The sequence below is a fragment of the Pseudoliparis swirei genome, chromosome 6, assembly GCF_029220125.1.
Source record: "Pseudoliparis swirei isolate HS2019 ecotype Mariana Trench chromosome 6, NWPU_hadal_v1, whole genome shotgun sequence".
Classification (NCBI taxonomy): domain Eukaryota; kingdom Metazoa; phylum Chordata; class Actinopteri; order Perciformes; family Liparidae; genus Pseudoliparis; species Pseudoliparis swirei.
The window spans coordinates 352,801-363,970 of record NC_079393.1 but is presented as its reverse complement, the minus strand read 5'-3'; the positions used below and the strand labels follow the sequence as shown (position 1 = coordinate 363,970).

Genomic DNA, 11,170 nt, shown 5'->3' with positions numbered 1-11,170 from the left:
TCAATTCTAAATCTTGTCTCGTATATTTAGAATCAGTTTAATCTTGTCTCATTATGTTTGTCGGTTCTTATCTTGTCTTGTATGTTTCAGTCAGTTCTAATCTTGTCTCGTATGTTTCAGTCAGTTTTAATCTTGTCTCATTTTATGTTTCGGTCAGTTCTTATCTTGTCTTGTATGTTTCAGTCAGTTCTAATCTTGTCTCTTATGTTTTCAGTCAGTTCTAATCTTGTCTATATGTTTCAGTCAGTTCTAATCTTGTCGTCAATATTTCAGTCAGTTCTAATCTTTCAGTCAGTTTTATTCTTTTCTCGTATGTTTCAGTCAGTTTTAGTCTTATCTTGTATGTTTCAGTCAGTTTTAGTCTTTTCTCGTATGTTTCAGTCAGTTTTAGTCTTATCTAGTATGTTTCAGTCAGTTTTAATCTTATCTCGTATGTTTCAGTCGGTTTTAGTCTTATCTCGTATGTTTCAGTCAGTTTTAATCTTTGTATGTTTCAGTCAGTTCAAGTTTTAATCTTATCTCGTATGTTTCAGTCAGTTTTAATCTTGTCTCGTATGTTTCATTCAGTCAGTTTTAGTCTATCTCGGTTTTAATCTTGTCTCGTATCTTTCAGTTTTCTAATCTCATCTCGTATGTTTCAGTCAGTTCTAGATCTTATCTCGTATGTTTCAGTCAGTTCTAATCTTGTCTGGTATGTTTCAGTCAGTTTAATCTTTTCTCGTATGTTTCAGTCAGTTTTAATCTTATCTTGTATGTTTCAGTCAGTTTTAGTCTTATTCTTGTATGTTTTCAGTCAGTTTTAATCTTATCTCGTATGTTTCAGTCAGTTTTAATCTTGTCTCGTATGTTTCAGTCAGTTCTAATCTTGTCTTGTATGTTTCAGTTTTAGTCTCTTATCTCGTATGTTTCAGTCAGTTTTAATCTTATCTCGTATGTTTCAGTCAGTTTTAATCTTGTCTCATTATGTTTCAGTCAGTTTTAATCTTGTCTCGTATGTTTCAGTCAGTTTTAATCTTGTCTCGTATGTTTCAGTCAGTTTTTAATCTTGTCTGCGTATGTTTCAGTCAGTTTTAGTCTTATCTCGTATGTTTCAGTCAGTTTTAATCTTGTCTCGTATGTTTCAGTCAGTTCTAATCTTGTATGTTTCAGTCAGTTTTTAATCTTGTCTCATGTATGTTTCAGTCAGTTCTAATCTTGTCTTATGTTTCAGTCACTTCTAATCTTATCTCGTATATTTCAGTCAGTTTTAGTCTTATCTCCGTATGTTTCAGTCAGTTTTAATCTTGTCTCGTATGTTTCAGTCAGTTTTAGTCTTATCTATGTTTCCAGTCAGTTTTAGTTAATCTTGTCTATGTTTCAGTCAGTTTTAATCTTGTCTCGTATGTTTCAGTCAGTTTTATCTCGTATGTCAGTCAGTTTTAATCTTGTCTTGTATGTTTCAGTCAGTTCTAATCTTGTCTCGTATGTTTCAGTTCTAATCTTGTCTCGTATGTTTCAGTCAGTTTCTAATCTTATCTCAGTCAGTTATGTTTCAGTCAGTTTTAATCTTGTCGTATGTCTCAGTCAGTTTTAGTCTTATCTTGTTTTAGTCTTATCTCGTATGTTTCAGTCAGTTTTAATCTTGTCTCGTATGTTTGTCAGTTTTAATCTTATCTCGTATGTTTCAGTCAGTTCTAATCTTGTCTCGTATGTTTAAGTCAGTTCTAATCTTATCTCTTATGTTTCAGTCAGTTTTAGTCTTATCTCGTATGTTTCAGTCAATTTTAATCTTATCTCGTATGTTCCAGTCAGTACTAATCTTGTTGTATATGTTTTTAATCTTGTCTCGTATGTTTCAGTCAGTTGGTCTTATCCTTGTCTAGTATGTTTCAGTCAGTTCTAATCTTGTCTCGTATGTTTCAGTCAGTTCTTATCTTGTCTCGTATGTTTCAGTCAGTTTAGTCTTATCTCGTATGTTTCAGTCAGTTTTAGTCTTATCTCGTATTTCAGTCAGTTTGTCTTGTCTCATTTAGTCTTATCTGTGTTTCAGTCCGGTTTAGTCTTATCTCGTATGTTTCAGTCAGTTTTAATCTTGTCTCGTATGTTTCCAGTCAGTTTTAATCTTGTCTGTATGTTTCAGTCAGTTCTAGTCTTGTCTTGTATGTTTCAGTCAGTTCTAATCTTGTCTCAGTATGTTTCAGTCAGTTTAATCTTTCTCGTATCAGTCAGTTCTAATCTTGTCTCGTATGTTTCAGTCAGTTTTAATCTTGTCTCGTATGTTTCAGTCAGTTCTAGTCTTATCTGTAACAGTCAGTTCTAATCTTATCTCAAGTATGTTTCAGTCAGTTTTAATCTTGTCTCGTATGTTTCAGTCAGTTTTAATCTTGTCTCGTATGTTTCAGTCAGTTTTAATCTTGTCTCGTATGTTTCAGTCAGTTTTAATCTTATCTTGTATGTTTCAGTCAGTTTTAATCTTGTCTTGTATGTTTCAGTCAGTTTAATCTTGTCTCTAATCTTGTCTCGTATGTTTCAGTCAGTTTAGTCTTTATGTTTCAGTCAGTTTTAGTCTTGTCTAGTATGTTTCAGTCAGTTTTAATCTCTTTCAGTCAGTTCTAATCTTGTCTTGTATGTTTCAGTCAGTTTTAATCTTGTCTAAGTATGTTTCAGTCAGTTTTAGTCTTATCTCATGTTTCAGTCAGTTCTAATCTTGTCTCGTATGTTTCAGTCAGTTTTAATCTTATCTCGTATGTTTCAGTCAGTTTAGTCTTATCTCGTATGTTTTAGTCATTTTCAGTCAGTTTATCTTGTCTTGTGTTTTCAGTCAGTTTTAGTCTTATCTCGTATGTTTCACTCAGTTTTAGTCTTATCTCGTATGTTTCAGTCAGTTTAATCTTGTCTCGTATGTTTCAGTGTTCTAATCTTGTCTCGTATGTTTCAGTCAGTTTAGTCTTATCTCGTATGTTTCAGTCAGTTTTAGTCTTATCTCGTATGTTTTCAGTCAGTTTTAATCTTGTCTCGTATGTTTCAGTCAGTTTTAATCTTGTCTCGTATGTTTCAGTCAGTTCTAATCTTGTCTCGTATGTTTCAGTCAGTTTTAGTTTTATATCTTATGTTTCAGTCAGTTTAGTCTTATCTCGTATGTTTCAGTCAGTTTTAATCTTGTCTCGTATGTTTCAGTCAGTTTTAGTCTTATCTTGTCTCGTATGTTTCAGTCAGTTTTAATCTTGTCTTGTATGTTTCAGTCAGTTTCTAATCTTATCTCGTATGTTTCAGTCAGTTTTAGTCTTATCTCGTATGTTTCAGTCAGTTTAGTCTTATCTCGTATGTCAGTTTTAATCTTGTCTCAGTATGTTTCAGTCAGTTTTAGTCTTATCTCGTATGTTTCAGTCAGTTTTAGTCTTATCTCGTATGTTTCAGTCAGTTCTAATCTTGTCGTATGTTTCAGTCAGTTTTATCTTGTCTCGTATTATCGTGTTTCAGTCAGTTTTATCTGTCTCGTATGTTTCAGTCAGTTCTAATCTTGTCTGTATGTTTCAGTCAGTTTTAGTCTTATCTCATTATGTTTCCCAGTCAGTTTAATCTTATCTCGTATGTTTCAGTCAGTTCTAATCTTGTCTCATGTTTCAGTCAGTTCTAATCTTGTCTCGTATGTTTCAGTCAGTTTTAGTCTTGTCTCATTATGTTTCAGTCAGTTCTCAGTTTAGTCTTGCTCTTGTAATGTTTCAGTCAGTTTAATCTTGTCTTATGTTTCAGTCAGTGTCTTGTCTCGTATGTTTCAGTCAGTTTTAGTCTTGTCTCGTATGTTTCAGTCAGTTTAATCTTATCTCGTATGTTTCAGTCAGTTTTAATCTTGTCTCGTATGTTTCAGTCAGTTTTAATCTTGTCTCGTATGTTTCAGTCAGTTTAATCTTATCTTTATGTTTTCAGTCAGTTTTAATCTTGTCTCATATGTTTCAGTCAGTTTTAATCTTGTCTCGTATGTTTCAGTCTGTTTAATCTTGTCTCGTATGTTTCAGTCAGTTTTAATCTTGTCTCGTATGTTTCAGTCAGTTTAATCTTGTCTTGTATGTTTCAGTCAGTTCTAATCTTATCTCGTATGTTTCAGTCAGTTTTAGTCTTATCTCGTATGTTTCAGTCAGTTCTAATCTTGTCTCGTATGTTTCAGTCAGTCTTATCTTGTATTTAGCTTGTCTTGTATGTTTCAGTCAGTTTTAATCTTGTCTTATGTTTCAGTCAGTTTAATCTTATCTCGTATGTTTCAGTCAGTTTATCTTATCTATGTGTGTTTCAGTCAGTTTTAATCTTATCTCGTATGTTTCAGTCAGTTTAATCTTGTCTCGTATGTTTCAGTTTCTACTTCTTGTATGTTTCAGTCAGTTTTAGTCTTATCTCATATGTTTCAGTCAGTTCTAATCTTGTCTCGTATGTTTCAGTCAGTTCTTATCTTGTCTTGTATGTTTCAGTCAGTTCTAATCTTGTCTCATTTTCAGTCAGTTTAATCTTATCGTATGTTTCAGTCAGTTTAATCTTCAGTCAGTTCTAATCTTGTCTCGTATGTTTCAGTCAGTTTTAATCTTGTCTCGTATGTTTCAGTCAGTTCTTATGTTGTCTTGTATGTTTCAGTCAATTCTAATCTTGTCTTGTTTCAGTCGTTTTATCTTGTCTTGTATGTTTCAGTCAGTTAGTCTTATCTCGTATGTTTCAGTCAGTTTAATCTTGTCTGTATGTTTCAGTCAGTTTAATCTTATCTCGTATGTTTCAGTCAGTTTTAATCTTGTCTCGTATGTTTCAGTCAGTTTCTAATCTTGTCTATGTTTCAGTCAGTTAATCTTATCTCGTATGTTTCAGTCAGTTTTAGTCTTGTCTCGTATGTTTCAGTCAGTTTTAATCTTGTCGTATGTTTCAGTCAGTTCTAATCTTGTCTCGTATGTTTCAGTCAGTTTTAGTCTTATCTCATATGTTTCAGTCAGTTCTAATCTTGTCTCGTATGTTTCAGTCAGTTCTTATCTTGTCTTGTATGTTTCAGTCAGTTCTAATCTTGTCTCGTATGTTTCAGTCAGTTTTAATCTTGTCTCGTATGTTTCAGTCAGTTCTTATCTTGTCTTGTATGTTTCAGTCAGTTTTAATCTTGTCTCGTATGTTTGTCAGTTTTAATCTTGTCTCGTATGTTTCAGTCAGTTCTAGTCTTATCTTGTATGTTTCAGTCAGTTTAATCTTGTCTCGTATGTTTCAGTTTTCTTATCTTGTCTTGTATGTTTCAGTCAGTTTTAATCTTGTCTCGTTATGTTTCAGTCAGTTTTAATCTTGTCTCGTATGTTTCAGTCAGTTTTAGTCTTATCTCGTATATTTCAGTCAGTTTTAATCTTGTCTCGTATGTTTCAGTCAGTTCTAATCTTGTCTCGTATGTTTCAGTCAGTTTAGTCTTATCTATGTTTCAGTCAGTTCTAATCTTGTCTCGTATGTTTCAGTCAGTTTTAATCTTGTCTCTTATGTTTCAGTCAGTTTAATCTTGTCTCGTATGTTTCAGTCAGTTCTAATCTTGTCTCGTATGTTTCAGTCAGTTTTAATCTTATCTCGTATGTTTCAGTCAGTTTTATCTGTTTCAGTCAGTTCTAATCTTGTCTCGTATGTTTCTTTAATCTTGTCTCGTATGTTTCAGTCAGTTTAATCTTGTCTCGTATGTTTCAGTCAGTTCTAATCTTGTCTCGTATGTTTCAGTCAGTTCTAATCTTCTTGTCTCGTATGTTTCAGTCAGTTTTAATCTTATCTCGTATGTTTCAGTCAGTTTTAATCTTGTCTCATGTTTCAGTCAGTTTTATGTCTTGTATGTTTCAGTCAGTTTAATCTTGTCTCGTATGTTTCAGTCAGTTCTAATCTTGTCTCGTATGTTTCAGTCAGTTTTAATCTTGTCTCGTATGTTTCAGTCAGTTTTAATCTTGTCTCGTATGTTTCAGTCAGTTTTAATCTTGTCTCGTATGTCTCAGTCAGTTTTAATCTTGTCTCGTATGTTTCAGTCAGTTTTAGTCTTGTCTCGTATGTTTCAGTCAGTTTTAGTCTTTTCTCGTATGTTTCAGTCAGTTTTAGTCTTGTCTCGTATGTTTCAGTCAGTTTTAATCTCGTATGTTTCAGTCAGTTTAATCTTGTCTCGTATGTTTCAGTCAGTTCTAATCTTGTCTCGTATGTTTCAGTCAGTTCTAATCTTGTCTCGTATGTTTCAGTCAGTTCTAATCTTGTCTCGTATGTTTCAGTCAGTTTTAATCTTGTCTCGTATGTTTCAGTCAGTTCTAATCTTGTCTCGTATGTTTCAGTCAGTTTTAATCTTGTCTCGTATGTTTCAGTCAGTTCTAATCTTGTCTCGTATGTTTCAGTCAGTTTTAATCTTGTCTCGTATGTTTGTCAGTTTTAATCTTATCTCGTATGTTTCAGTCAGTTTTAATCTTGTCTCGTATGTTTCAGTCAGTTCTAATCTTGTCTCGTATGTTTCAGTCAGTTTTAATCTTGTCTCGTATGTTTCAGTCAGTTCTAATCTTGTCTCGTATGTTTCAGTCAGTTCTAATCTTGTCTCGTATGTTTCAGTCAGTTTTAATCTTGTCTCGTATGTTTGTCAGTTCTTATCTTGTCTTGTATGTTTCAGTCAGTTCTAATCTTGTCTCGTATGTTTCAGTCAGTTTTAATCTTGTCTCGTATGTTTCAGTCAGTTCTAATCTTGTCTCGTATGTTTCAGTCAGTTCTAATCTTGTCTCATATGTTTCAGTCAGTTTTAGTCTTATCTCGTATGTTTCAGTCAGTTTTAATCTTGTCTTGTATGTTTCAGTCAGTTCTAATCTTGTCTCGTATGTTTAAGTCAGTTCTAATCTTATCTCTTATGTTTCAGTCAGTTTTATCTTGTCTGTTTCAGTCAGTTTTAATCTTATCTCGTATGTTTCAGTCAGTTTTAGTCTTATCGTATGTTTCAGTCAGTTCTAATCTTGTCTCGTATGTTTCAGTCAGTTCTAATCTTGTCTCGTATGTTTCAGTCAGTTTTAGTCTCGTATGTTTCAGTCAGTTCTAATCTTGTCTCGTATGTTTCAGTCAGTTCTAATCTTATCTTGTATGTTTCAGTCAGTTTTAGTCTTTTCTCGTATGTTTCAGTCAGTTTTAGTCTTTTCTCGTATGTTTCAGTCAGTTTTAGTCTTATCTTGTATGTTTCAGTCAGTTTTAATCTTGTCTCGTATGTTTCAGTCAGTTCTAATCTTGTCTCGTATGTTTCAGTCAGTTTTAATCTTGTCGTATGGTTTCAGTCAGTTTTAATCTTGTCTTGTATGTTTCAGTCAGTTCTAATCTTATCCGTATGTTTATGTTTCAGTCAGTTTTAATCTTGTCTCGTATGTTTCAGTCAGTTTTAGTCTTATCTCGTATGTTTCAGTCAGTTTAATCTTGTCTCGTGTGTTTCAGTCAGTCTAATCTTGTATGTTTCAGTCAGTTTTAGTCTTATCTCGTATGTTTCAGTCAGTTTAATCTTGTCTCGTATGTTTCAGAATCTTATCTCGTATGTTTCAGTCAGTTTTAGTCTTTCGTATGTTTCAGTCAGTTCTAATCTTGTCTCGTATGTTTCAGTCAGTTTTAGGCTTATCTCGTATGTTTCAGTCAGTTCTAATCTTATCTCGTATGTTTCAGTCAGTTTTAGTCTTGTCTTGTATGTTTCAGTCAGTTTTAGTCTTATCTCGTATGTTTCAGTCAGTTCTAATCTTGTCTCGTATGTTTCAGTCAGTTCTAATCTTGTCTCGTATGTTTCAGTCAGTTTTAGTCTTATCTCGTATGTTTCAGTCAGTTTTAATCTTGTCTCAGTCAGTTCTATCTTCAGTCTTATCTTGTATGTTTCAGTCAGTTTTAGTCTTATCTCGTATGTTTCAGTCAGTTCTAATCTTGTCTCGTATGTTTCAGTCAGTTTTAATCTTGTATGTTTTCAGTCAGTTTCTCGTATGTTTCAGTCAGTTTTAATCTTGTCTCGTATGTTTCAGTCAGTTTAGTCTTATCTCGTATGTATGTTTCAGTCAGTTTTAATCTTGTCTCGTATGTTTCAGTCAGTTTTATCTTGTCTTATGTTTCAGTCAGTTCTAATCTTGTCTCATGTTTCAGTCAGTTTTAATCTTGTCTCGTATGTTTGTCAGTTTTAATCTTATCTCGTATGTTTCAGTCAGTTTTAATCTTGTCTCGTATGTTTCAGTCAGTTCTAATCTTGTCTCGTATGTTTCAGTCAGTTCTAATCTTGTCTCGTATGTTTCAGTCAGTTTTCAGTCAGTTTTAATCTTGTCTCGTATGTTTGTCAGTTCTTATCTTGTCTTGTATGTTTCAGTCAGTTCTAATCTTGTCTCGTATGTTTCAGTCAGTTTTAATCTTGTCTCGTATGTTTCAGTCAGTTTTAATCTTGTCTCGTATGTTTCAGTCAGTTCTAATCTTGTCTTTCAGCTGTTCTAATCTTGTCTTGTATGTTGCAGTCAGTTTTAATCTTGTCTCGTATGTCTCAGTCAGTTTTAGTCTTGTTTCAGTCAGTTTTAATCTTGTCTTCAATGTTTCAGTCAGTTCTAATCTTGTTTTTAGTCTTATCTCGTATGTTTCAGTCAGTTTTAATCTTGTCTCTATGTTTCAGTCAGTTTATCTTGTCTCGTATGTTTCAGTCAGTTTTAGTCTTATCTCGTATGTTTCAGTCAGTTTTAATCTTGTCTCGTATGTTTCAGTCAGTTCTAATCTTGTCTCGTATGTTTCAGTCAGTTTTAGTCTTATCTCGTATGTTTCAGTCAGTTTTAGTCTTATCTCGTATGTTTCAGTCAGTTTAGTCTTATCTTATGTTTCAGTCAGTTTAATCTTATCTCGTATGTTTCAGTCAGTTCTAATCTTGTCGTATGTTTCAGTCAGTTTTAGTCTTATCTGTCTTATCTCAGTCAGTTCTAATCTTGTCTCGTATGTTTCAGTCAGTTTTATCTTGGTATGTTTCAGTCAGTTCTAATCTTGTCTTGTATGTTTCAGTCAGTTATCTTGTCTTATGTTTCCAGTTTTTAGTCTTATCTCGTATGTTTCAGTCAGTTTTAATCTTGTCTTGTCTCGTATGTTTCAGTCAGTTTATCTTGTCTTATGTCAGTTTTAATCTTGTCTCGTGTTTCAGTCAGTTCTAATCTTGTCTGTGTTTCAGTCAGTTTTAGTCTTTTCTCGTATGTTTCAGTCAGTTTTAGTCTTATCTCGTATGTTTCAGTCAGTTTTAATCTTGTCTCGTATGTTTCAGTCAGTTCTAATCTTGTCTTGTATGTTTCAGTCAGTTTTAGTCTTATCTCGTATGTTTCAGTCAGTTTTAGTCTTATCTCGTATGTTTCAGTCAGTTCTAATCTTGTCTCGTATGTTTCAGTCAGTTTTAATCTTGTCTCGTATGTTTCAGTCAGTTCTAATCTTGTCTCGTATGTTTCAGTCAGTTTTAATCTTGTCTCGTATGTTTCAGTCAGTTTTAGTCTTATCTCGTATGTTTCAGTCAGTTTTAATCTTGTCTCGTATGTTTCAGTCAGTTTTAGTCTTATCTCGTATGTTTCAGTCAGTTTTAGTCTTATCTCGTATGTTTCAGTCAGTTCTAATCTTGTCTCGTATGTTTCAGTCAGTTTTAATCTTGTCTCGTATGTTTCAGTCAGTTCTAATCTTGTCTCGTATGTTTCAGTCAGTTTTAATCTTGTCTCGTATGTTTGTCAGTTTTAATCTTATCTCGTATGTTTCAGTCAGTTCTAATCTTGTCTCGTATGTTTCAGTCAGTTTTAATCTTGTCTCGTATGTTTCAGTCAGTTCTAATCTTGTCTCGTATGTTTCAGTCAGTTTTAATCTTGTCTCGTATGTCTCAGTCAGTTCTAATCTTATCTTGTATGTTTCAGTCAGTTTGAATCTTGTCTCGTATGTTTCAGTCAGTTCTAATCTTATCTTGTATGTTTCAGTCAGTTTTAGTCTTTTCTCGTATGTTTCAGTCAGTTTTAGTCTTATCTCGTATGTTTCAGTCAGTTTTAATCTTGTCTCGTATGTTTCAGTCAGTTCTAATCTTGTCTCGTATGTTTCAGTCAGTTTTAATCTTGTCTCGTATGTTTCAGTCAGTTTTAGTCTTATCTCGTATGTTTCAGTCAGTTTGAATCTTGTCTCGTATGTTTCAGTCAGTTCTAATCTTATCTTGTATGTTTCAGTCAGTTTTAGTCTTTTCTCGTATGTTTCAGTCAGTTTTAGTCTTATCTCGTATGTTTCAGTCAGTTTTAATCTTGTCTCGTATGTTTCAGTCAGTTTTAATCTTATCTCGTATGTTTCAGTCAGTTTTAGTCTTATCTCGTATGTTTCAGTCAGTTCTAATCTTGTCTCGTATGTTTCAGTCAGTTTTAGTCTTATCTCGTATGTTTCAGTCAGTTTTAATCTTGTCTCGTATGTTTCAGTCAGTTCTAATCTTGTCTTGTATGTTTCAGTCAGTTTTAGTCTTATCTCGTATGTTTCAGTCAGTTTTAATCTTGTCTCGTATGTTTCAGTCAGTTCTAATCTTGTCTCGTATGTTTCAGTCAGTTTTAGTCTTATCTCGTATGTTTCAGTCAGTTTTAATCTTGTCTCGTATGTTTCAGTCAGTTCTAATCTTGTCTCGTATGTTTCAGTCAGTTTTAGTCTTATCTCGTATGTTTCAGTCAGTTTTAATCTTGTCTCGTATGTTTCAGTCAGTTCTAATCTTGTCTTGTATGTTTCAGTCAGTTTTAATCTTATCTCGTATGTTTCAGTCAGTTTTAATCTTGTCTCGTATGTTTCAGTCAGTTTTAATCTTGTCTCGTATGTTTCAGTCAGTTCTAATCTTGTCTCGTATGTTTCAGTCAGTTTTAGTCTTATCTCGTATGTTTCAGTCAGTTCTAATCTTGTCTCGTATGTTTCAGTCAGTTTTAGTCTTATCTCGTATGTTTCAGTCAGTTTTAGTCTTATCTCGTATGTTTCAGTCAGTTTTAATCTTGTCTCGTATGTTTCAGTCAGTTCTAATCTTGTCTCGTATGTTTCAGTCAGTTTTAATCTTGTCTCGTATGTTTCAGTCAGTTCTTATCTTGTCTTGTATGTTTCAGTCAGTTCTAATCTTGTCTCGTATGTTTCAGTCAGTTTTAATCTTGTCTCGTATGTTTCAGTCAGTTTTAATCTTGTCTCGTATGTTTCAGTCAGTTCTAATCTT

At 33.4% G+C, this 11,170-nt stretch overlaps 1 protein-coding gene across 1 annotated transcript in view; it reads left to right on the top strand.

Moving 5' to 3' along the window:
• LOC130194894 (receptor-type tyrosine-protein phosphatase beta-like) overlaps nt 1-11,170 on the top strand; it is a 39,206-nt gene that overhangs the window by 2,656 nt on the left and 25,380 nt on the right. The gene's annotated exons all lie outside the window — the stretch shown is intronic.